The sequence below is a fragment of the Micrasema longulum genome, unplaced genomic scaffold, assembly GCF_059751315.1.
Source record: "Micrasema longulum isolate JH-2025_06_02 unplaced genomic scaffold, ASM5975131v1 h1tg000745l, whole genome shotgun sequence".
NCBI lineage: Eukaryota > Metazoa > Arthropoda > Insecta > Trichoptera > Brachycentridae > Micrasema > Micrasema longulum.
This window is the reverse complement of record NW_028277939.1, coordinates 911,690-937,798: the sequence shown is the minus strand read 5'-3', so window position 1 is coordinate 937,798 and position 26,109 is coordinate 911,690. Positions and strand designations below refer to the sequence as shown.

Genomic DNA, 26,109 nt, shown 5'->3' with positions numbered 1-26,109 from the left:
AAGACAAACACAGGACAGTCAAAAATACTACATAATGGACTTAAACACTACAACGACCTACCTTACTACTTGAAAACTTTTAATGGAGACAAATTTAAAATCAATCTGAAAAAGCACATGATGACTGAACTAACTAGACTAGACGAGACATAAAATGACTAGACAATATTAAATTTTTAATGTAACCCTAACGGGTTTTTTAAAATTGTAAATAAATAAAAAAATAAAAAATCAAACATTGTTGATTGTGTAACATTTTATAGGTAAATATTAAATATGGTTAATACACTAAAAACATTGTTGCTAAGTACAGTTTTTTTTCTTTATTTCAGTTTGGCACTGGTCAGCTCACCCTCGCAATACTCGTCTAGGAGATCTTTATCTCGCGCTGGGGATTCGCACGCGATTTTATTTTTCTAATGTTTTTATTACTCGAGTCTGTGCATGTGCATGTGCACTTTGCATCTGTGTGAGTCGGTGCATTGTATAAGAACACATCTTGGAACATGCAACAAACTGCATTCATAAACATGCCAAGAAAATTACATGTCAATTCAGCTCATTAAAAAACAAATATTTTATGATGAATTCATCATATTGCAGCCAAATTAATTTCACTTTTGTTCATTTTAAAGGCGTTTCTTTAAATTTGTGTTTAAAAAATTACAGTTAGCTGGCTGTTGTGCGCTGATGGAGGACGATGGTAAATATGTATGGCGCTGAGGAGGATTTGCAACAAATAGTCTCCAGGGAGATGTTCATATTAACAATTTATTTTATTTTATTAAGTTATGGATTAAAAACACTGGTTTATAAATATGTTGGTATTTTTATATACTGAAATCATGATATTGATTATGTAGTGATGGCGCTTTCGCAAAACTTACACAAAACATTTTTAATGTACAGAATACTGATTTAAAAAATCTTGATGTTATATATTGTAATATCAAATGTTTTTAAAAATCCCTTTTGGTAAGCCAAAAGAGATAAGCTTTAATAAGCGGAAAAAAAACAATTAGTTACTTAAGAAAATGTCATATATTTACGAGTATTTATTTTAAACCAGCATGTTTTTTATTTAATATTTTGTGTTCATCATAATAATAATTAATGGAGTGTCATTAAAATGCACAGATTATATCGGATAAAATATTTTACTTTATTATTTTTTTTATTTTTTTTTATTTTATTTCATTTGGGAAATCAACAGTTCTACATACATATTTTTAGTAAACAAACAGATATAGTGTATGAACTCAGATCTAATAACAGGTTTCCACACATAGTATACCAAGTTAGTAAAGAACATATATTACATATCAAATAAATACATACAGTTTATACATAAAAAAATGTTGTTTTCATGTACTCAATAATCAAAGATTTTTTAAATATTTATTTTAAGAACATTAAGTTACTGTAAATTGGGCGGGATAAGGACAAGAATGCTTGAAGAGAGAATAAGGAGGGGAGGGGAGATGTACATATTTATAATTATAATGTCTACTAAGTTACATAATATATTTTTAGTGTAAATTTTAAATCTGACAGAGTGATGTTTGTGTAATCTATATTTTTAAATTTTGTATTGTACATTGAAAAAGTACGTGATATCAATTTATTTACTTATCTTTAAATTTTTAAAAATATTTTACCATGTATAAAATTTTATGTACACTTTGCCCAGCTAACAAGGGTACATTACCCGTTCTAAGTTAGGCAATTAATTTTTTTTTATTAATTTTTATGTTTATCTAAACTTTTTTTGTTTTTTTTTTAAATATATTTATTACTTTATTTAACTTTTTGTTGTAATATCTTATTATGTTATTATAAACAGCTCCCCAAGGAGTTGAATTCAGTTCTTGTCTACAAAAAAATGGACAAACCAAAAAAAATTGTTAATAAATTCACCTCGTCCATGAGAAGTATAGAAAATGAAAAAAAAATAATTTCAGGCGTTGCCTAGTATGTAGGTGAAATAATTCAATTAAATGAATCTCACCCGCATTAATAAAGATTTCAGCTCTGTAACTTCACATACATCGACAGACTGAATTGAAGGAATATAGATGTTTAAATATGGGAAGATTGCTGAATGTTACACAGTGTGTTAAGTGGCCACTTTAACCAGCCATTGACAGGTTAGACTTAAATATTACCTTCTCTTTAATGTTTTTCATCTCTGTTGTAATATGTTAATATAAACAGCTCCCCAGAGAGTTGAATCCTGTCCTTGTCTACGAAAATTTGGACAAACTCAAAATGTTTTTAAATATTATATATTATTTTTATTTTTATTTCTCTTTTTATTTTTAATAAATATTTTGAATGGGAATTGAAAATTAATAAATAAATAACGAACGGGTATTTATTTATTTTTTCTTTTATTTTCTTTTATTCAGGAAACATACAGTACAGTTACAAAGTTTAATATTTTACACAATTAGACTTAATTCTAATGGACCAGTGAAGTTTCCATATTATAACTGACGTGACGCTGCGCAAAGCGACACCTTGCCCTATGCACCGTTAGAAATATAACCTTGCAGTTTGTATTTATCTGTAAACATGTGTAGCGCTGTAATTATGTAAATGCAACACGCGGTATACACAGAATGGACAATTATAAAGTGCCTCTCACACGAATGTAAATTTTATTTGCATAACTGGTTACAAAGGAAGGCAACTAGTTATTTCTATTCACAAATAAATATATATCTGTTTTTAATACCATGCACCAACCTGCATCAGCTAGTTCCAAGAACCTTTATCGTCTAGATAATTTCCCTGTCTGCTCCCAGTGGCTCATGGAGCACTGCATTGTGAAGGTGAGGTGATCAGACTTAGCTCAGTGCCTCGATTATGAACGCTATCTTCATCTGTATATATCGAGACGGTGTACTTAACTTTTGTACTATCTGTATCTACCTCGGTATGTTCTACCTACTTGCCATATCGACATCATATGATCGAAACAAGCAAGACCGCAAACAATTAGTCCGCGTTCCTTACGTCACCAACATTTAAAATAGTTCTCATTTATGGTTAAAATAGGCTTCTGTGGAAGAAAATGTTAAATATTTTTTTGTTCTGGTGAATATTTAGGCATAAACTTGCTTCTAGATCACTCGCTTCCTTCATCTCAGTTGCGATACCTGTCGATATGATATTATAAACTTGTCAGAAACCACAATCTCTCGGCTATCTGATCACCCGCGCGTGATGAGCGAGGAGATAGCATATGTCTAATTACGGTTTTGCATATAAATATAATTACTTCGATAGCTATCGACAAATTGGTAGCGAGAGTTGTGTGGAGTATGCAAAAACGCACTGACCGTCAGAAGTCAGAAGAGAAATTGTATGCAGGTTGCAATATTTTCCGTATGCAAGCTTTCTGTAGTATTTATACAAAACCAATTTAAATAATTGGTTTTTGATGAAAATTCAGCGTAAATACCCAACAAAAATGTATTTAAAATATAATAATATTTTTTATTCCAGCTCGATTTTGCGAGTACGCAACACCCGACCAGCCAGACAACAGTGGCGAGCGGTGATTTTTAAATAGGTAATCTACAAAAATGTTCAATAACTCCTTAAACACTGTCGTAAATAATTCCTTTGCGCGCGGTGATGTAACATCGTGTTACCACAAGCAAAAGACTAAATACTCTAAAGTTCGGAAATTCCATCGAGATTGAAGAACAACGACGGATGTGCAAAAAATGCGACATTGTCTTTCTTTTATATTTGATATTGAGAAAGTTATTTAAAGCCTTTTTTTCCAGGTTTGAAAAATAAATTATATCTTACTAACCCAAGCATCAAATGGTATACTTGTGTGCTTCTTAAGTAGTGACATTTATTTATTTATATACACGCCCAATGGGCATTTTTATGGACACGTTTATCCTTAAAAAAATATTATAACAAAAAGAAAGACTCGATGGTTTAAAGTAGACTTTGTGGGAGTGGAAGCGGGAGAGAGGTGTTTATAATTGAATTTTATTCAGTGATCGTTTGAAAGAAGACAACTTGTTATCAAAGAAATCAAGACTGGTATGTTTGTTGGCAGACCTGAGAATTCTGGGCATACGGGAATGAAAACCATAGTTAGTTCTATGGTTATCGGTATGAAAGAGTAAGTTTTGTCTGAGGTTTCAAGTTGGGATATTTAATTTTATTGAGCTCAGTAGTTCAGGCGCATCAAAGAGTGAGTTGAGAATTTCGGATGTCGGATTTTTTGGACGATCTTGGAGAGAAGATATATTCAAGGTTGTTTCTAAAGGATATATTCAAGGTTGTCTCCGGATAAGCCCAACCTCCAGTCTATCTTTCTCAAAAATCGAGGTTGAACTGATTAAATATGAACATCATAATATGGAAACCAGATAACAGAGGAATACTCTAGGTGCGGACGAACTAGGGAACAGAAGAGAGTTTTGAGGGTATTTATATTTTTGAAGTCAGCTGTGCTTCTTTTAATAAATCCAAGAAGTTTTAAGGATTTATTGATAACATGTTCAATATGAATTGTAAAAAAAAGTTTGGTGTCAAGTATAATGCCTAAATCTCGTATATAGACACAGATGATAATATCATCGTTCAGTGAGTAGTCGTATATGATTGGATTTTCCAGACGAAATAATCTCATAACCTTGCACTTACTTAAGTTGAGATGTAGATTATTGGATGAGCACCAGGTGCTAAAAGACAATAAGTCAGATTGTAATAGTGAACATAAATAAAAATAATAACCAAACTAATCTCACGTAAAGTTGAATAAAATCACATGCGTCGTTGATCTACGATCCCGACGATTTGAAAAAAAAAACATGGAGTCATACTGTTTAATAACTCTTTTTTATATTATTTATAAAAATAAACATATAATTTAGCCCTGTTTTAGCAAAATAAATTATAATTTATAAATACGCCGTTCATCTTAGGTGCATACCTCCCACATTGCTGTCAATAACCCACTGTATCTGTTTCACACGAACACCGGCCACAGAACAGCGTCTCTGGCTTCTTTGTTATTAGTTAAGGAGTGGAGTTCTAAGAGGGGGGCATATGTTTGCTATTGGACACGAGAAGGCTGATGATGATAACAATTTTTAAATACCTTGGTCGATCAAAGCAACGCAACGCCTTCAACCACTCTCGCCTCCTCCCACGTCAATCCCGCGTTTCTAAATTCCAATAAATACAGACGAAAATTTGTCACCGAGGGCACAGAACCTAAGTAAAATTTGTCGTAGTGAAATGTAGGTAACGCTGGCCATGATACAGGTAAACAAAGGGTCATTAGTTGCAACAAACCGAAGAATTGTGAAACGTGAACACGAAATATTAAAAACTACTTTTAGATACAGATCTGTTAACATAACTATCATTCCCATCAAACAATAGATCCGTATGTAACTCTGGGTACATTTGTTGATTTAAATTATATTGTAATGTTTGTTATTCAGCTGTACAAAATAATAATTCATTTGTACAAACCAGCATTACCCATTTATTCTAGCTTCTTCTAGACTTTGACAATTATGATGAGACGGTAGTTTTTGATACAGAAAAGTGTATTAGACAAGGATTCGATGGAGATTCTGCTACAGCAAGAAAAGATGTGACCAAAAGTATACAAGAACGTTATTCGTTCACTGTGCCAGTCACAAACTGAACAACTTGAACGAAATATCTTCTTTGTTTTTATTTTCCACATCCGCTCCTAATTGGAGCATGTGGACATCACCAGTTGCCTCCAGGAGACCCTATCGCCAGCCAGCACTCTTGGCAACTGGGTTTAGGTTCTCCTGAGACATGCGCAGCACGTGCCTGAGCCAGGTCCACCACCGCATCCTCGAGACGCTCGTTATAGGAGGCTGCTGCGTCCTTTCTCGGACTTGATTTTCTTTGTTAAATGAAGGTAAGGTGTTCAGACTCACTTTAAATTATTAATACGGAGCAACTATTTAAGAGCTAGGCAACACAGATCATTTGTTTTTCCTGAATGCAGGACTAATTTACCGTTGTTGATGCATGTGCGGAGAACGATCGGTCTGTTAAACAGCCTACCGAGAGAGGTGGATCTTTTCCATGCCGGAATTACAAGCTTTAGTCTCTTGCTCTATGACTATGTATCATAATGTGTATTAGGGCCGTTTGCATCGACAAAAGATAAGTTAAAGTCAGGGCTAAAGTCAAATAAAAGTAACTTTTATGTCAAAATGCGTTGCATCAAACTAAATATTAACAAAAAGGTTACTTTTATTTGACCGGCCGCCAGGGGACCGTTTAAAGATAAGTTTTAAGTTAAATGCGATCTGCCATCTGTCAAAAAAGCGTCGTGAGTGTTGAAATCTATCGATCGATCTGTGAAAAGTTGCACAAAATGTCAATTTTATCTGATTTTTCGTCTTCCGATGACGAATTTATCATCGAGTATATTCTAAACCGAAAAAAAAACTGTTCAAACCACGAACGGACCATTTTTTGTGGGAAGAGTCCGACTTTATCGCAAGATTTCGAATGTCAAAAAAGTGAAGAACTAATTTGAATTTTTAATTGTTCATTATTTTTCAAAACACAGGACTTGATCATCAGCGGCGCGGTGTAAAATAAATCTAAATCATCACTGTATTGAAATGTTGTTTATTTATTTTTAAATAGAGCTAAATTGAGCTCAGCTAACTCTTTCTGGGCAGTTAAGGCTGCCATAGTTGCCCGAAAAATGACATTTTTTTGCTGTATTTTTAGAGTAAAAGGTTCTTCATTTAGCTCTTTTAATTTTTTATCTAGAACAAAAAGGACGATGTCCCTTTTGTTCTTTTCTTCTCCGAATGCGCACTGAAAATTGGAACAAAATTTAAACGTTTGTGCCCAAAGACGCGTCGCGGGGCATGTGTATTGCTACATGTAAATAAACAAGTACGTGCTTGCGCAAAAATCCCAACAATTTTTAGGGTGAAACTTGAACCTTTACAGTGGCAACATTCTTAACTTTAACTTAACTAAAATAATGTTGATGCAACGGAATTTTTCAATTACCAGATTTTGAGCCTTAACTAAGTTTAAATATTTAACTTTAAACTAAATTTATACCATTTTTGAGGCGACCGGCCCTTAGTGACTTATTCGTCTTTTTTTTACTATTGTTTATATGAACCTTAATAATCTATTGTGCCTTTTTTCCGTGTTTTTGTAGATTGTTATTCTTAATCTTAGAGGTGGGGGTCAGTGCTATTTAAGCTCCTGACGTCACTGCAACCTCAGAAGATCTATTGTGACGGGTCCCCGTGAACAGTTCTCGCCCTCCAAGCCCAGGTCTATTAAGAGCCTGGCTACTGTCTGGAAGGCGAAAGTTTACATTTTTCTAAATCTCCCCCTCCAAACCCAGGTCTTTAAAGAGCCTGGCTACTGTCTGGAAGGCGAGAATTTACATTTTGCTGATTCCCCCATTCAAGCCCAGATCCGTTAAGTATCAGGCTGTTAGGAGGGGACGAGCTTTTTAACGTCCTCAGGTTTAACCAGTGGTCCCCCGAGGATAAGGCTCCATTTATGATGTAAAGCATCACATTCACATAGAATGTGTATAGGTGTTTCCTCATCTGCACTGCAGAACCTACATCTAGAGGTTTTGGAAAGGTTCATTCTAGCAAGGTGTTTGTTTAATCTGCAGTGCCCTGTAAGGGCTCTAGTATTTTTGAAGATACCTAATAATAAAATCTGTGTACATTGCAACTGGCAGTAGTGCTGTATTATACATTTGTATAAATAAATAACAATCAAACGAGAAAAACTGCTTTTCAAATGCTTTCGCTGCTATAAAATCAGAATTCATTGTTAGTATTTGTCTCATAGCAAAATATTCGGCTCTTACTAAATAAATTTGGATCGATGTGTTTTTGAATCTATAAATAAACATATGTTTAAACATGATATTTTGACAAAGGTACAATGCAATCATTATATCGACTCGGATGTCCTACACTTTCCTAATAGCGTGGCTTCTGTGAGTTCACTGCACAGAAATAAATATTTTATTGTGCAAACAGCGTTATTATTGAAAAAAATATGATTTGTATGACAAGTGTATGCTATAATTGAGGAAGAACATAATTTGATAGTGATTGTATTGTACGGTTTTGAAATACTACATACATTCCGTCATGTACAGTCGTTTCCTAATCGTTTGACAATGGAACAGCATGTTATAACAGAAATGGCCATCGCGTCCATTAAATGTACTTTTTGTAACAATTTAAAGTACATGACGTGTTAATAAATAGAAAAAACCTAATTCTTTTGTTCGAATTTTGTGAGGGGCCAAAGTTTGATCCTTGAGGGAGGCCACTTAGCGCCGAATTCACAAACAAAATAAACCGTGTTGAAGATCTCCTGTCAGGTTTTTACGGCTACAATGGAGTCTCACGATGAATTTGCCATGATTCGTGTTGGTTTTATATTTTTTTAGTACATTTTAATTTGTTCTTCTTCTTTGCCTAGAATCTTGAGGTAGCTAACTAACCTTTAATTATGCGGGTGAGATTCTAACTGAACTGTTTCACCTTTTTACTAACATACTAGGCAACGCCTGAAAATATCTTTCATAAGCCCTGTAGATGCCTAAACGTTTATATTACCCTATCCAAAATGTTCTTATCTCTGTTGAAATATATTAATAACTCTCAAAGGAGTTCAATCCAGTTTTCGTCTATAAAAATTTGGACAAACTTAAAATGTTGGATAAAAATATTTTTTCAAATATGTTTATATTAATTACTCCCATAAAAGCGTGAAATCCAGTATTTTCCCACAAATCTTTGTAGAAACCTAAAATATTGGTTAACACGCAAATACTTACATACATACGTTGATAATGTTTTAAGCGTATACACAAGCACTTACGTTTGAAGTATTTATATGATCATTGTGACATTATATAAAACGATAATGACTTTTAAATAAAATGTTACTATAATTTGTACATCATTTTATTTAACCTCCAAAAAATTCACATGCGTATTTATTTGAATGACAGGAAGGTAACGAAAATGCTTTAATTTTACATATTTGAAAATTTGTATGTAAAGCAATGTTCTAAATCAGTGATAGGCAAAGTATGGTCCGCAGACCACGTGCGTCCTGATCACAAGTTATATTCGCCGCGACAGAAATTCATCATTCCCTTTCTGCACATAATGGTGCATAGGGCACTGCATTAGTACACCAACCACAGCGTTTCTTGAACATTTTCTGTTACATTTTTCAATTTATTTATTTTATTAACGTTTATGTACATTACAAAAAAGTTCAATGCATACATAAAACGAAAAAATTCATACTCAGATTTAAATATACAAAAATGGTAAAATAAAAATACCCAGCAATTATAGAGAAAAAATGCTATCCTCTCTGAACTTTTTTTCACTAATATGATAGATGTCAATATCCTACTGGCATTACCATCGGCAGGTTGGTTCTGCAAGCAGGAAGATAAAACTGCTTAAGCTGTCTATCTCTAAGGTAGTCATTAGGAACATAAAGAAAAATACTCTCCATTACACCTATGTTGATCGTAATACCACGGATCAATCGGAAAAAATACAAAAGCAAGTATGCATTTATTTTTTTCTCTAAACTATTGTAACCAAGCATTCCAAAGCGTATAAAGTCAGATGGGTACAACCACGGATAATATCTGCACTCCCTTAAGTAAAGATACCTCAGAAATTTCTTTTGAACCATCTCCAGCATAAGAAAGTACTTCAATTCGTGGGGTGCCCAGATCAGAGATCCACACTCAAGTCTGCTTCGCACCAATGAGTTATAAAGAAGCCTTAGAACACGAGTATTCAAGAACACCTTAGCTGTTCGGAGAACAAATCCCAACATTTTGCGCGCATTGTCACAGACAGTGCCTATGTGAGCATGAAGGTAAAATGATCAGTCTAAGACTTCAGGTGCCAGACCTAGAGACTATGAAAGATGGTGTAAAAAGAAAATAAAGGTGTAAAATCACCTTTGTAAATAAATATTTTACCTCAACCGGGACGGGAATCGATTCCGTCACCTCTTGCATGCTAGGCAAACGCATTGACAACTACACCACAACTAGCCTATCATTTTACATACTGTGTAACATTCATCGTTTTGGCTATGTTTACGCATCAATATTTGACCGTTTATTTTATTTATAAGTGATTCAATGAATCATTTGTAATGAATATACTTAACTAAAAAAAATGTTCTTGATTAATTTTGAAACAATTTGTTATTTCTGTATTTTAAAGCTGAAAGACTGTAAGTCCCATTTTTTTCAAAATTAAGTTTTGAATGTTATTTTGTTCATATATCCAGATTCTATAATGGTAAAAACATGGGAGTCGTCCGGTATACCACTACTGAAATAGCTAGTTCTAAAACACCAGTACTACTGTAGTGCAGTGATAATACTCTGCTGGTTTAAAGCAGTGGATACCGAATCCATTCCACCATTTTTATAACAAATTACCTCTGACGCAGCGAGGAATTTTGCGCAAGATAAAGTCTTATTGTCATAATCAACCATACTTAACCATTATGTCATTTCTTTTGCCGTTAATTTCATTATTTTACTTTACTTTTTTTCACATACTGTTTACGTTCAATTACTGTTTTATCGCTATTAATATCATGTCATTAAATGTATATTTATCTGTTATTTTCATAAATAATTCATGTTTTAAATTATGACACGTAATTGAGGGTTTTTTCAAAAGATGGTTTACAAATTCTCCTATTTGGTCTCCATTCTACAGGACTCGTACCGAGTCTGTCCAACGCCGTTTTCTTTAAAAAAGACATAGTTGCTCGGATTACAAAGGGGTAATTATTCCTATTTTTAATATAGAGCAATCTCTTCATCTGTCTTCATTGGAGAGACGTAGAACTGAGATGGACCTTGGCATTTTCAAAATACTTAATGCTTTAAGTGATGTCCCATCTCTGTTGCAATCAATTTCCTTTCATGTTCCCAACCGTGTCACCAGAAGTCAAAATCTGCTATTTATTAAATCTTCTAAGAACTTTTGTTTTTATGCCCCAATGTCCAGAATTTGGAGATTAGTCAATTTATCATACGACTTGGAATTCTTTCCATACCATAATAAATAAAATTTAAAATAAAATTACTTGTTAAACTAAAGTCCGAGGAGGATTTAGGGCGCGGGCTGGGCGGTTAGAAAAAATACATCGAAGCCCCATTGTTATTTGACCCCATATTTATTTTTTTTTCTTAAATATCAAAAGCCTATAAATCCAAAAAAACAGCAATAAATAGTGTTTTTACATTTGAAACAATTTTACAACTTCAAACCGCTCTCCTGAACAATTTACCAAATGTGACATCCAGCATTTCAGCTTCAAGGGGCAGATAGTATTAAAAGTTTGTGTGTTGAGGGTAAAATGAACTATTCTAATAAAATATAAATAAATAAATATGAACAAAAAATATTTTTGATGTGGAGTGTAATGTTTACCGAAGCGCATAGCATATGGTGCAAGAAATTCCCATAGATACTTGAATGGGATGTTTTTATGGTGATAAATGTCCCCTATTTGATAGTCAAATAAATTGAATTAATTCCGATGCTATCGCCGTTTATTTATGACCCGAACGGTCACAGATCATTGGTCACCCCCGCGTTTTAAGATCGTCAAACAAATTAAATAATCGCTTCTCCGCAACTCGCTGGGGTGACTGCCGTTTCGACGATTCATAATTCATTTAGCGAAAATGCTTCGAATATGTTTCAATCTAAAACAACTCAATGGCAAAAAGCTGTTTGACAAAAATCTACGGGTGAATGATTTTGTGTGTGGACGTATCTTGAATTTTCGCAAATTCGACCACATGACCGAGTATCGCACGCAACTACACTGGCTCAGTATCAGGCATAGAAGAAACATTTACATTTTATCACTTTTTAACATTTTTTTTAATAATCCTACTTCGCCTGTTTATATAAGAGAGCTCTTCTAACCTCTATTACAACATGGACTATCTCTTCGTTCTAGTAACAAGAGAACCCTTCCAATACCCATTCATATTCTTTTGCCTTCTCTTTCACAGCTGCTCGATTATGGAATGATATACACACTTATGTCAGAGATGTCCCTGTGAATAAAATTTAGTTTGCTAAGAAAAGTAGCATGAATGATTGGCCTCGTGAAGGGATACTACACTTACGGAGAAATGGAGTCAATGTTCAAAATCTTAAGTCTACAAAAACGTAGAAATAACATTGACTCCATATTTATGTTTAATTTGCTGAATGGCTTAATTGATGTACCATCGTTACTGGAACAAGTGTCATTCAATGTTCCGATCCGCCGCCGCCGGTTGCGAAATAATAATGTGCTGTTCCTCGATCAGCACAGCTCAAACTATGGCTCGCATGCACCAATTTCCCGATCGTGTCGTATTGTAAACTCGAGACAAGATCTGGACTTTTTTGGTGCAAGTCTTTATAGATTTAAAAAATCACTAAGATAGACCAGATCTTGTCTTGAGGTAGTATTTTTTTGTCCTAGCTTTAATTTTATTAAGCTTTACTTTATTTGATTAGTACCTGCATTTATTTTAAGAAATTGTATTTACCATTGCTGGAATGGACTGCATAAGTCCGTCAGTAAATAAATAAATAGTTTTCGCCCTCCATGCTCAGTAGCTCAATCACAAAAAAACTATCGACGTGCTAATAAGCGAAGTGATAACAATTTCTCAGCATGGTTGTTTATCGTATTCGCGATCACAATGGAACATCCATGAGCACCTAATATTAAATGTCAAAATATTTACATATCGCGACGTATAATCCTACTGCGCAATCACATATTTTAATTTTACCGGTGTAAATGTGGAAAATATTCCAAAACTGAACTTTTTTTATTTATTTTTTATTTATCACGCTATTTATTGCATTTAGCCCGAGGTTGGCAAGCCAAATGTAAAAAAAGCAGTCGCCAAAGTAATGTTAATTTAGTTTTCACTTTTTTGTATTAGATACTCCTTACTATTTTGCAAATGCAATATATTGTTTGTTATTTATAGTAAACGCCGATTTTTTGCTATTGGATTGTGTTTATTTACGAGGAAAACAAAAAACAAACCGACACGAGCGTTGACTTAGAGATTACACACGCGTTGACTTATGACTGCCATAACTTAAGCATGTTCATTATTGTTCATTGTGATCGCTCAAATTAAGCGTGGAGTGAGACAAGGCTGCATATTATCGCCCTTACTTTTTAACTTATACTCGGACAAGATATTTAAGAATGCTTTCTCTGATATCAGAAAGGAAATAAGAATTAACGGCGAAATTATCCATAACATCAGATATGCTGACGATACCGTTATCCTGGCTGACAACGCATGTGTCCTTCAGGAACTTCTTAGTAAAATTGACGAAGCTGGTAGAGTAATGGGCTTGAATATCAATGTGGCCAAAACAAAGATGATAGTGTTTAGCCGAAACCCACACAATAATGCTGTATTGCGAATAAATGGTCAAATAATCGAGGGATCAGTGAAATAGAATCAGTGACTAACTTTAAATACCTCGGCAGTCAAATCACTTCTGATCTGGATGAGCCAAGAAACTAGCCGATTATTCCAGCTTATTTTTTCAAACAAATAAGTGTACTATATTTTGAATGTATTAACCCCAGTGCGGGTTTTTTCTCCTAGATTTAACTTGCAGATTACACAAATTATTTGAAGATTCTTGATTTGGAAAACAGTAGTTCAAACCTTGCTTCTTAAGGACTATTTTTCTTTGAGATGGTACTTTTGACATACGAGCATAATTACTTTCATGCGTCATATTGCAGGACATATAGCGCTCCAAGCGGCCGTTTTTAGCACTATTAATTACTAGAACAATGCGGCCAGTTGAAATTTCAATAAAATACCTAATATCGACTGAGTTCAAAGTGGTAATTTTTATTTATTTTTAATGAATTATATATTAAAGTAATGGATAATAGATCTATATAATATAATATATCACGAAGTTACATCGTTTAAGTTGATGTTATGGATGAGAGTTGTTGTATCACACAGAACCACAGAAAAATATCAATATACAGTATATATTACTTTCATTTTATTATGTACTTTCTATATAGATATATACATATGATATTTTTTTGTAGCTTACCTGTAAATAAAATCACCATTCGCCACTGCCTGGCGGTGAGGCATTGATGGCATGCGCATTATTGAAACCAAATCAAAAACGACATTGTTAGCTTTTACAGCGTTTTTCTCAGAAGCGTGTCTAACTGAGATACTCCACTCTTCGTACGGAGGGCAGAATAAATAAGTCTTAAATATCGTGTATATTATGAATGAATACCCGGTCTGAAAGGGTTATCAGAATAATTATTACAAAACAGCGGAATACGAACATAAAGCAGATAACGACATGTTAAAAAGCAGTTATTTTCCGTTATCTGCTATTCAAAGTATCAGCAAACCGGTTACCGATAAATGCAGATAACTTTCTTGTAATTAAATTCAATTGGATCAAATATTTAGGTAGATAGTCTATGTAAGTTGTATTTTATGAAGTATAAACAGTTAGATTAAAAATTAACTGAAATATTTATAAACAATCTATAAATATACGCCCGCCTAATTCCGCTTTCTACTGTAACACATATTTATTTAAAATATTTTGAGTTTGTCCACTAGACTTCTATGTCACCTTCTCTTAAATGTTCTTCATCTTTGTTGTAATATGTTAATGTTAACAGCTCCCCAGGGAGTTGAATCCAGTCCTTGTCTACAAAAAATTGGACAAACTCAAATTATTGTTGATAAATCCACCCGGTCCATGAAGAAGTATAGAAATTGAAAAAATATCATTTTCAGGCGTTGCCTAGTATGTAGGTGAAATAATTCAATTACATGAATCTCACCCGCATAAATAAAGGTTTCAGCTCTTTAACTTCACAAACATCAACAGATGAAAGAACTGAAGGGATATAGATGTTCAAATATAGGCAGAATGGTGAATGTTACACAGTGTGTAAAGTGGCCACTTAAACCAGCCAAAGAAAGATCTTAAGCCCTGTAAATACCTAGACTTCTATATTCCTTATTTAAGGTATTCTCCATCGCTGTTGTAATTTGTTAATTAACAGAGATAATTAACAAAATGCTCAGACAGTTTTAAACACTAGGTATTTATGTTTATAATTCATTTATGTGCATTTATATTACAAAACGAACAATGAAAGAACAAAAATATAACATAAGCTATACATTTGTGGAGCGTTTGATTCAATATTGGTTTAGGCGAATGAGACAATCCATTTTACTTCTACCTAGCTCCACTATCCCTTTTTTTATAGCCTTTTTAAACATTTTCTCGTTACTAATTGTTTTCATAGATAGTGGAGGTAGGTTAAAGATTTTAATTTTATAATACTTAAAATCCTTTTTTCCGCTTCATTAAATGGCTACGCTGCGCCAGAAAAATTTGATGAATCGGTATTTAAACTTTGTTTTAAAGTCACTCTCTCGATGTTGCGCGAAAAAACCACTGCACGTCGGACAGAGATTATGCCTAACTGAAATAAAAAATGTCGGCGTTTTGTTGTCCCGTCGTCAGCACCTCAAAACTAAACCGATTTTGTTATTTTTTTAAAAAAAGAGTATCAAAATGAAATTTTCTGTATCTGTACGTTTTTTGTTTTTAAAAATATTTATATTTGTATACCATGCGCCCGAAGACAGCAGATAACACTGGGCGTCTTTAAGGGTTTTTAAATGGTCGTAGCTCCTATAAGACACAGTTTATGAACAAAAAAAAACTGTAGGAACGCGCCAATGGTAAATGTTTATAGCGTGTAAAAAAATCATCGCTCTAGTACGATAATCCTGGGAGAAAATATGGGAATACGTTTGTATGCAGAAAAGTCATACCGTGAACGCTCTTAAAATGGTTAATGTTTTTATAATAATTAATTACAAGTGCCTGTAAAATGTTCATTGTTAACAACCATTGAATAATGTTTATTGAATCGATAATAAATTTTATCGAGTGTAACTAAGTTAGGTTATTTATTTATTATATATACGGCCTAAGCCAAGACAAGACAAGCAAGGGCAAAACAATAATGGTTTACAATATATTCGTAAAAACGAAAGACATAAGACGTCGAGCTAAACCATGCTAATCCAACTTCATCCCACACTGTTTAGTCGCGAAGAGATCTACGAAAAGCCGGAAGATCTATCCCAAAGAATTCCAAGTCGTGTGATGAATTGACTAATCTACACATTCTGGACATTGGGGCATAAAAACAAAAGTTGCTCTTAGAAGATTTAATTAATAGCAGATTTTGAGTTCTGGTGACACGGTTGGGAACATGAAAAGAAATTGATCGCAACAGAGATGGGACATCACTTAAAGCATTAAGTATTTTAAAATGCATATAAGGTGCATCTCAGTTCTACGTCTCTCCAATGAAGACAGATTAAGAGATTGCTCTATTTCAAAATAGAAATGATTACCCTTTTGTAATTCGAGCAGCCATGCCAAATTTTAGAAAACGGTGTAGGACAGACTCGATAAGGTCAATATGAGTCCTGTAGAAACATTTTATTACAAATCACGCCGCTGAGAAGATATAAATAAATCAATTATTTGAGAGCCTCGGTTCGTGTTCGTAAAAAGTAAATCGAGAGTGAGAACCTAAAATATGTTGTTATTTTGGTAAAATATAGTAATTTGTTAGACATAAAGATTTTTAAAAATAGCATTATATTTCAAATCATTTCTTAAGACTGTAGTCTGATAAAAAGTAGGAAAATTAAACGATTTTGCCTTTTTATTTTATTTTATTTATTTCGAATACAAACAGATGGACAGGTTAAATGAATATTTAAAAGTAGGGCCTGCCATCCAATTATATGTATTCACTAAATAATACTGTAATAAAGCGACGACGGCTTGAAGTTTAAACTATATAAATAGTAAATATACTATATATTAAAATAAGATAAATATGGACAAAACAAGGAGATAGTGGAAAGGAAAAGAAGGAAATTGATAAGGAGTGGTAAAGGATGATTGAAGGAAAGTGAGAGTGGAAAATTGCATTTGATTTAATGATTAAACGAATTATGAATGAAGAGCATGAATCAAGCCTATTAATTCTCTTCTGTACATATTGTACGGAGTGTTAAATATATCGAGACTATTAAATTTTTTGTTAAATGTTTTACATATACGAGGGATCGTAGAATGTTTCCGATGATTAGTTTTAAAATTACGAATATAGAAAATATCAGAGAGTCTAGTTGGTCTGGAGGGGACACGGTAAGCAAGTAGATTAATGAGTTCCGGGGAATCAAATTTATTATTGACAATTTTATAAAGCAAGAAAAACATGCAGAGTAAATTTTGCGTCTGGGAAGTATGTTGACTATGAAATGACTGAGAAAGATATTGAAAAGAGGGTGAGTGTAGGAAACAGTGTAAACGGTGCTCTTAATATTTATTTGCCTTGGCAAATAAATATTTGTCGCAAGAGGCAAGATCAGCAGTTCACAGTGGAGTCCTGGTCTCGACCCTGATGAAAACAGGGATGAAAGTAGGCTAAATGCTATCGAAATGCGATCTCTCGGGCAAATGTGTGGTAAAACTGTGTACGATAGATGCACAACGGTCGAGATCCGGACATTGTGTAAGGCTGAGATAGGCATTATCGACAAAATCAAGAAAGGAGCTCTGCGCTGGTTTGGACACGTAGAGCGGATGGACAGCGAAAGAACGGCTGAAAAATATCTACAATGCGAATGTCGATGGATGCAGGAATAGAGAAAGACCGAGGAAGACATGGCATGACCAAATCCAACAAATACTTGAAGATGGACGTGTTAAAAGTCGGAATGATCGGCGAGCGAATGAGAAGACGTATGAACAGGAAGCGAGGTCTGTAAATCTGAAAATAAATTGCCTGATGAGCTAAGACACGAAAAGCTGTATAAAAAATCCAGAAGTGTCGCAATCAAAAAATATTTCTTAAATCTTTTTGATATTCATAATTATTAATGTAGTTTATATAAGATGGTGTTTTATGTATTTTATACAATAATGTTTTTCTTTTTATTTCGGATGTATTAATTTGTATGATATTATGTATTGTCAAATTATTTTTTTCTTATGTACGGTCCCAAATGAGTTTCTAATAACTCCTGGAAGTATAATATGTAATTTTTATATTATATGTTTTATTAGTAATAAAAAAAATATTTTTAAAAAAAATATGGAGTGATGTGGCGTTCTATCCTCTCTGCCTATCCTTACAGGGAGAAACAGCGTGATGGTTTGTTTGTTTGTTTGTTAATAATATTAAACAACTAAAAGTTCTTCATCTCTGTTGCGATATGTATTTACACTGTGATTCAAGCTAAAGGAAATACGTTTAATAAGCAATAAAAAATGTCACTGTTGTTAAAATCATTACGTAAATTTACATTGCTAATTTTTACTATGGACAATTATAAAAGAATTATAATTAATGTACCTGCTGAGAATAATTTATTTTAAATACTTGTTTTCTGACATAACAGCTTACGTAAATAAGTCATTAGGTATACGCGTATAAAATCGATTATCACAACAATTATTTATTTATTATAAATATTATTTAAGGCATTGATTTTGTCGTCAAATGTAAATACCTACGTAAATTTTTGTTTACCTATGTATTTTTTATTTTATTTTTATTTATCCACAATTTTAAAAAACCCGTTAGGGTGAAATTAGAAATTTAATATTGTCTAGTCATTTTATGTCTCGTCTAGTCTAGTTAGTTCAGTCATCTTGTGCTTTTTCAGATTGATTTTAAATTTGTCTCCAGTAAAAGTTTTCAAGTAGTAAGGTAGGTCGTTGTAGTGTTTAAGTCCATTATGTAGTATTTTTTACTGTCATGTGTTTAATATTATGTATCTTTTTGGGTGATACCGTGTATGTTGGATTTGATCCGACGTTTCGGCTACCATTGCAGGAGCCATCTTCGGGGAATTTCTTTCCTAATAAATACAAATAAATGGAACGCGTAGTGTTATCTTTAAGGCATTTAATTAAAAGGCACGTCGCTAAATGTATATGTACGTCGAAAAATATGTAGGGTAATTTGTATGTAAAAACTTTCCCGTGATCCATATTAGCGGCATCTACCCTGCTTAAAAATAATTATATTATTGTTACATTTGTTTCTAATACAATATATTGTAATGCGATGTATTTTTTAATCATTCACCTCCCCATGGCAATGAATTTCGTAAAGTTTCATTAGCTAAACAAGAAATAAAGTGACAATGAGTAACGATTTTTGAAAATAAGTAGACAATAAATTGGGTGGTCAAAAACAATTAATTTGAAATTAATTCTTTGAATTTCTAAAACTTATTTATTCTATCAATGGTTAGTTTGACTTGATTTCGGTTTTGTAGTAAGATTTTAAATTTGTAAATAGTTGGAGGGCCGGCAATTGAACAGGCTACTTTTTATCCTGGAAAAATATGTCATTCCATCGGGAAATTATTTTTGCTGAACGACAAAATTATGAATTTCCTAATTTTTTTTTCTAATTCCACGCGAGCGAAGCTGGGTAAAAGGAGGTCTATAATATAAAGGGTTACTTTTAAGTCGACTCGATCCTTTCAGGACGTAATAGCAGAGCTCAGTAGAAACCCATTTGGCTTTTATGTACCCCGGTCTAAAGCATGAAAGAGAAATTTCTTGCTAAAAACCAAAAGCTTTTCTGTGCGTTTGTCGATCTGCAAAAAGCGTTTGATATACTTGACAGAGAAAAATTATGGAAAATGTTATCGGAGTACGGAGTGAGCGGAAATCTGACACGAGCTATTGCCTCTCTGTATAGGGACAGCACATCATGTGTTAGGGTAAACGCACCATACACATCGTGGTTTGACATTCATAAAGGAATTAAGCAGGGATGTGTTATGTCACCATGACTGTTCAACGTGTATATCGATAACTGCATAAAAGGACTGAAAGGCTTAAAAATGGGAGCAAAAATGGGTGATTTAAATGTCAATTGTCTTTTGTATGCTGACGATGCCGTGCTTCTTGCTAACAACAAAGAGGAACTGCAATTCTTGGTAACAAAGGTCTACGATGTATGCGAGGGAAGCGATTTGCTGATGAATGTCGATAAATCGAATGTGATGGTTTTTGAAAGAAATGAAAGTATGACTTAATGTGAAATCACTGGGAATGGAGTTATACTAAACAAGTAGAGGAATTTGTGTATCTGGGAAGTATGTTTACTAGGGATGAAAAGAAATTGAAAGGAGGGTGAGTGCCGGGAACAGAGTGAACGGCGCGCTTAAATCGACCTTGGCAAATAAATGTTTGTCACAAGAGGCAAAATTGGCAGTTCACAACGGAGTCGTGGTCCCGACCATTATCTATGGGAGCGAAATATGGACTTGGAAAAACAGGGATGAAGGTAGGCTGAACGCTGTCGAAATGCGATCTCTCAGGCGAATGCGCGGTAAAACTATGTACGATAGATGCACAAATGTTGAGATCCGTACATAATGTAAGGCTGAGACCAGCATTATCGACAAAATCAAGAAAGGAGCACCGCGCTGGTTTGGACATGTAGAACGAATGGACAGCGAAAGAACGGCTAAGAATATTTACAATTTTGATAGATGCAGAAATAGAGGACGACCGAGAAAGACAAATCCAACAAATACTTGAAGATGGACATGTCAAAAGTCGGAATAATCGGCGCGCGTGCATGAGAAAGTGTATGAATGTAGAGGAAGCGAGGTCTGTATGCAAAGATAGAGTGTTGTGGGGTTCTATCCTCTCTGCCTACCCTTACGGGGAAGCAGCGTGATGGTTTGTTGTTGTTGTTGTTGTCTATAGCTGAGCCTCTTCAAGATATTAGAATTTTCAATATTTTTAATGAAAGTGTCACCTTGAAGTCAAAGATTTATGATATTTTTTAAATACGTCTCTTTTTGTAGATTTTTCAGTGTTTTTTGTAAAAAATAACTCACTTGATTGAAATAGTCGTTGAAAGTCCAAAAAATATGTTTAACGCTAGAGCGATAGGCTCTTTAAATCTGAATTTAATTTGTTAAAAAAAAATCCGATTCTTATAAGATTCTGATAGTACCCATAAGTGTATAAAATTATTAAAAATATTGTAAGGGGTTATTTTTATAAGAACAAAATTATGCAAAAATTCAAAAGTATTGTAAGTAATACTTAAAATTACAACAGATTTATTTATTTATTTATCTATATACGGCATTTCTGCCATTTACATGTATGTGATTTAAAAAGTGCTTTTAAAAAATCGACTATGATATATTAATATAATATACACATTATAAATTACTTGAAATGAATACATATTTTAAAGTAATAATGAAATAACAAAATACTTTTATCAATCAAATTATAACTATTCTAACCCAATCTCCTGAAGTTGATTTGCTCTTTTTGATAAATATATGTTGGTCACTTTATTTTTTAAGTTAGGCAGAGATAAACAAAATATAATATTAATTAAAATTTCATAACTATCACGCTATTTTTCTGCTGAGGTAGGCAAAGAGTGAAGAACCCCACATTACTCTTTGCCTACTTATGTGCATTCAAACACCTTCTAAACAAGGATAAAAGTAGGCTGATTGCTGTCACAATGCGATGTCTTACGTGAATGTGTGATAAAACAATATTTGATGGGTGCACAAACGTCGATTACCTTGCATTATGTAAGGCTGAGAAAAGCATTATCGACAATATTCAGAAAGGAGGGTTGCGTTGGTTTGGACATGTTGCGTGAATGGACAGCGAAATAATGACAAAAAATATTTACGACGTGAATGTTGATGGATGTACAAAACGAGGCAGACCGACAAAGACAATATGGTATGAGCAAATCCAACAATTGCCGTATTTTGCGGACGATAAGACGCATCGGACCATAGGACGCGTCCTAATTTTTTGGTTGAATTTTCTGTGTAAAAAAGTGGGTCTTGAGGTCTGAAAAATACGGTACTTGAAGATGGGTATGTCAAAAGGCGGAATAATCTGGGCGCGAGCATGAGAAGATGTATTGAAAAGGAAACTACGTCTGTTTGCAAGGACAGTGATTGGCATTCATTCTATCATCTCTGCATACCAGTAGCGAGCGGTGATTTATTTTATAGGTAATCTACATAAAATGTTAATTCATTTGTACCTACATGTAAGTACATAATATGTAATTACAAACGGCTATTTTTTCTGTCGTTCTGTGGAAATCAACTTATACAGCAATTATTATTAATTTCGCGATATACGTAGCTTTATTCTACACTATTTTACTGCAAAACTTTTACAAAAGATTATTAAAAAATATCACAATGATGTTGGGCAGATATTTCCATTATGATTGAGATGCCAGCACTGAGCACTGTCCGATTTCATTAAAATTAATAATGCCAAAAACGGCCCCTTCAAATGATACATGTCGTATGTGATACGTAATATTTCAAATGTATCCAATCAAAGCAAAATTGTCCTTAGGAAATTCCGCTTCCGTTTGTAGCAGAGAGCCGAGTCGTTAAATATATCATGATCGCACATCTTCTCAAATTTGGCAAAATTACTAATCGCTCTTCCTAATAGAGAATAATGGCGTTGAATTTGTCATTGCTCAGTAACGCAGTATGTCTAGTTTGACGAAGGGGAATATTGAAATTGATTTCAGCCAGCAAATCGGCACAGCCGATCTGATTATTAAGTAAATTATAAATAATAACAATGTTGGAAAAAGACCGTGAACTGTTGAGCACTGTCCGAAGACGAAAGACCGCACACTTTGATCATATATTACGTGGAGAAAAATATGCTCTTCGACAGCTCTTAGTGGAAGCGATGATAGACGGGGTATGGAACGTAAAAGAACCTCGCGATTCAGTAATCTTCGGCAGTGCTTTGGAATACCAGAGGCGGCAATGCAATGGGAAAAAGCGCAATATTGGACAAACGCATCTTATTGAGTGATCGTCTTATTCGACCAACATACTGGTACACTTTTGATGCTGGCTGTTTTTACGAGGACACAATATCTCGTCTTCCCAAGAGCCCTTCCTAACAGGGCCCTGCAGATTGAATAAACACCTTGCAAGAATGAACCTTTCTGAAACTTCTAGAAGTAGACTCTGCAGGGCAGACGACGAAGCACATACATATTCTATGTGATGTTTTATATCACAAAACAAGACGGATCCTCGGTAAGCCGCTGCCGCTGGTTTAATTTGAGGATGTTTAAGACCTCGCCTACTGCCTAATAGCCTAATACTAGTAGTTCTCTATTTTCATTAATAATATTAAAAAAGATTTTTTTAGTAATATTTGCGGATGACTTAAAACTTTTCTTAAAGGTGACAACTTTGGATGATTTTCGTCTTCTCCAAGCGGATATATCTAATATATGTGAATGGGGAAGGCGTAACAAACTCAGGTTTAATGTTTCCAAGTGTTCTGTCACGTCTTTCACTAGGGCCCAAAAAACTCTATTTTTTCGCTACAAAATGAATGACCAGAATCTGATACGAACATCAAATGTTAAGGATCTGGGCGTTAGATTTGTGAGCACCCTGACATTTCATGAACACATAGAGACAATCAGTGGTAATGCATTGCAGAGGTTAGGATTCGTTCTGCGTACTGCCAGGGTTTTTGAAAATACCCGCGTACTGAGAACTCTTTACGACTCCTCGGTGCGAAGTAGATTCGAGAGTGGCTCGATGATTCGGGGGCCACTTGAACTGAAGTACTCTCTTATGATAGATAAAATCCAAAAGAAGTTTCTGAGATATCTCTGCATGAGAGAGTGCGGGTATTATCTTCGGCTCTATCCAACAGAGTTTCTCCAGGGTATGCTCGGCTACAACAGTTTAGAGACTATAAGGAATGTGTATTTGACTACACATTTTTATCGATTGTTGCGCGGTATTGTCGATAATCCTGAGATTTTGATGAGCATTGGTTTGTATGTTCCTGAAAATTACCTGAGACAGCGTCAGATTGTTTCATATTCCGATATACAGGACCACCCTGCCGTTGGAAGGGCTATCTCTATGCTGAACAACATCGCTCTGGATATTGATCTGTTCCATGTATCCGAAGGGGTTTTCCGGAGCAGGATTCTCCTACTACTTTGACATGAATCTCTTTCATGTATTTTTTTCTTTTTTATAATATGTACGTATTAAATGTATGTTTGTAATGTATATGTTTTATTTAAATAAATGAATTGAATTGAATACTTGAAGGGGGTGTGCTTTGAGGGGGAGATTTAGCAGTATGAGAACCTTGACGTCCACTCAGTAGCCAGGCGCAAGACCTGGGCTTGGGGGCCTGTCAATTTACGGGACCAGCCACAATAGATGTAAGCAATTCGCAATGACATCAGGAGCTTCTAACTCTTTGTTAGTCACTGAATATCTTTTGAAATAACAGCTTGAGCCAAAATTTCCTGAACGAGTGATACGATTTAAAAGCTACAGCCGACAGACATATGATACTCTGTGTCCCAGCGGATCGAGAACACAGTTATGTGCGTGAAATAGCTTTAGACTCACGAAAAAATACTGAATTAGTAAATCGAGAGGAGATAATTTGAATGGTTTGCGCGTACGCATACTGCGCTTGAGGTCCCGAGTTCGATTCCTGGTATGGTCGACGTGAAACATTGATTGAAAATGTGGTTTCACACTGGCATATTTCATGCACCTGAAGCGTAAGGCTGTTCACGTAACTTTCATAAAACAGATGATCGATACGCTGCATTTAGAAGCACCTGGGTATAAGGAATATTTTCATGAAATAAATATTTAAAATAAATTATTAAAATGTGGGTAGCTACTCACGTGATTTAATAATCCTTTATTCGTCAAATCACCTTTGTCAAACACAGAAATCACTAGCACAAAAAATCTTGTAGCACAAATACGTCATTGGCGTGATCTTAGTGTGAAAATTTCACAAAAACATTCATGAGTCACGGCACACAAAAAATCACCAATATTATTAAATTTACTGTTCTAAATCAATTATATAAAAAAACAGCAAAAACAATTATTTTTATCACAGTCAAAATTTTAATTTTCGTTTGACGTTGACGCAGTCGAAGAGTTTTCTTCCTAAATTTAGCACAGTTTTCCACAAGTTTTGTTCGCACTTTAGATCTTTACGTTCTGAGTTCGATTCCTTCGAGAATAGACACACGGATTCGATAATTTTGACTAATTTTGACACACGCGCGCGCCCATTACATTTTTTTGTAATTTCCAGCTAAGTATACACATTTAGCGGAGTTAATGGCGGACAATTTGGACGGGACGCGTGCACGCTTACCGAAAGTTAACTACATAATGACTAGTTTGAGCCGTTTTCCCCCCGATTCCGTTCTGCGGCCGCCGCGCGGCGCGGGCTGCCATTGGCCGGCCGCGCCCGGGCCGCGCCTAGCGCGCCCGCCATTGGCCGGCGGGCCTCCATTTTTTTTTTCGGGTTTTTCGAACGCCGCCGCGCGATTGGCGCGCTGGAAAATCGAATGGAGCTGTGGGCGCGGCCTGAAACGTTCGATTCGGTTTTCAAATCTGGTTTTCGAATCATCAGTAGCATTTTAGGCTTGTCACTGAAAGTAGGCTTATGATCTATAAGTTTTAAATCTGTGTTTTTTTTTAAATTTTACTCAGCATCTTAAAAAAATATACATAGTATTGCGTGTTAAGATAAGTTGTGTCTATTTTTTTTATCAAATTAAAAAATGAGCACCTTCTTCTTCCAAGTCGGTCCCTCAATGCTGAGGATCGTGACCGCCATGAACACTTCTAATCAGTCTGTTCCACTCCAGTCTGTCCTCAGCCCGACGTACTGACTCGTCAAATTTTAGCCCCGTAGCCACCTTTATTTGGTCAGTCCATCTATATGGGATTCCACCCCGGCTTCTCCTACCTTCAACTCGGCCAGACATAATTGCCTCAATGAGCACCAG

General features: G+C 34.5%; 1 protein-coding gene across 1 annotated transcript in view; it reads right to left on the bottom strand.

Annotated features, from left to right (window-relative positions):
* Positions 1-25,492, bottom strand: part of Dll (homeotic protein distal-less) — a gene marked incomplete at its 3' end in the record, with an annotated part of 69,863 nt that extends 44,371 nt beyond the window's left edge. Inside the window, exon 1 of the mRNA XM_088230264.1 lies at positions 24,983-25,492. The remainder of the gene's footprint in view (positions 1-24,982) is intronic.
* Between the last annotated feature and the right edge of the window lie 617 nt (positions 25,493-26,109).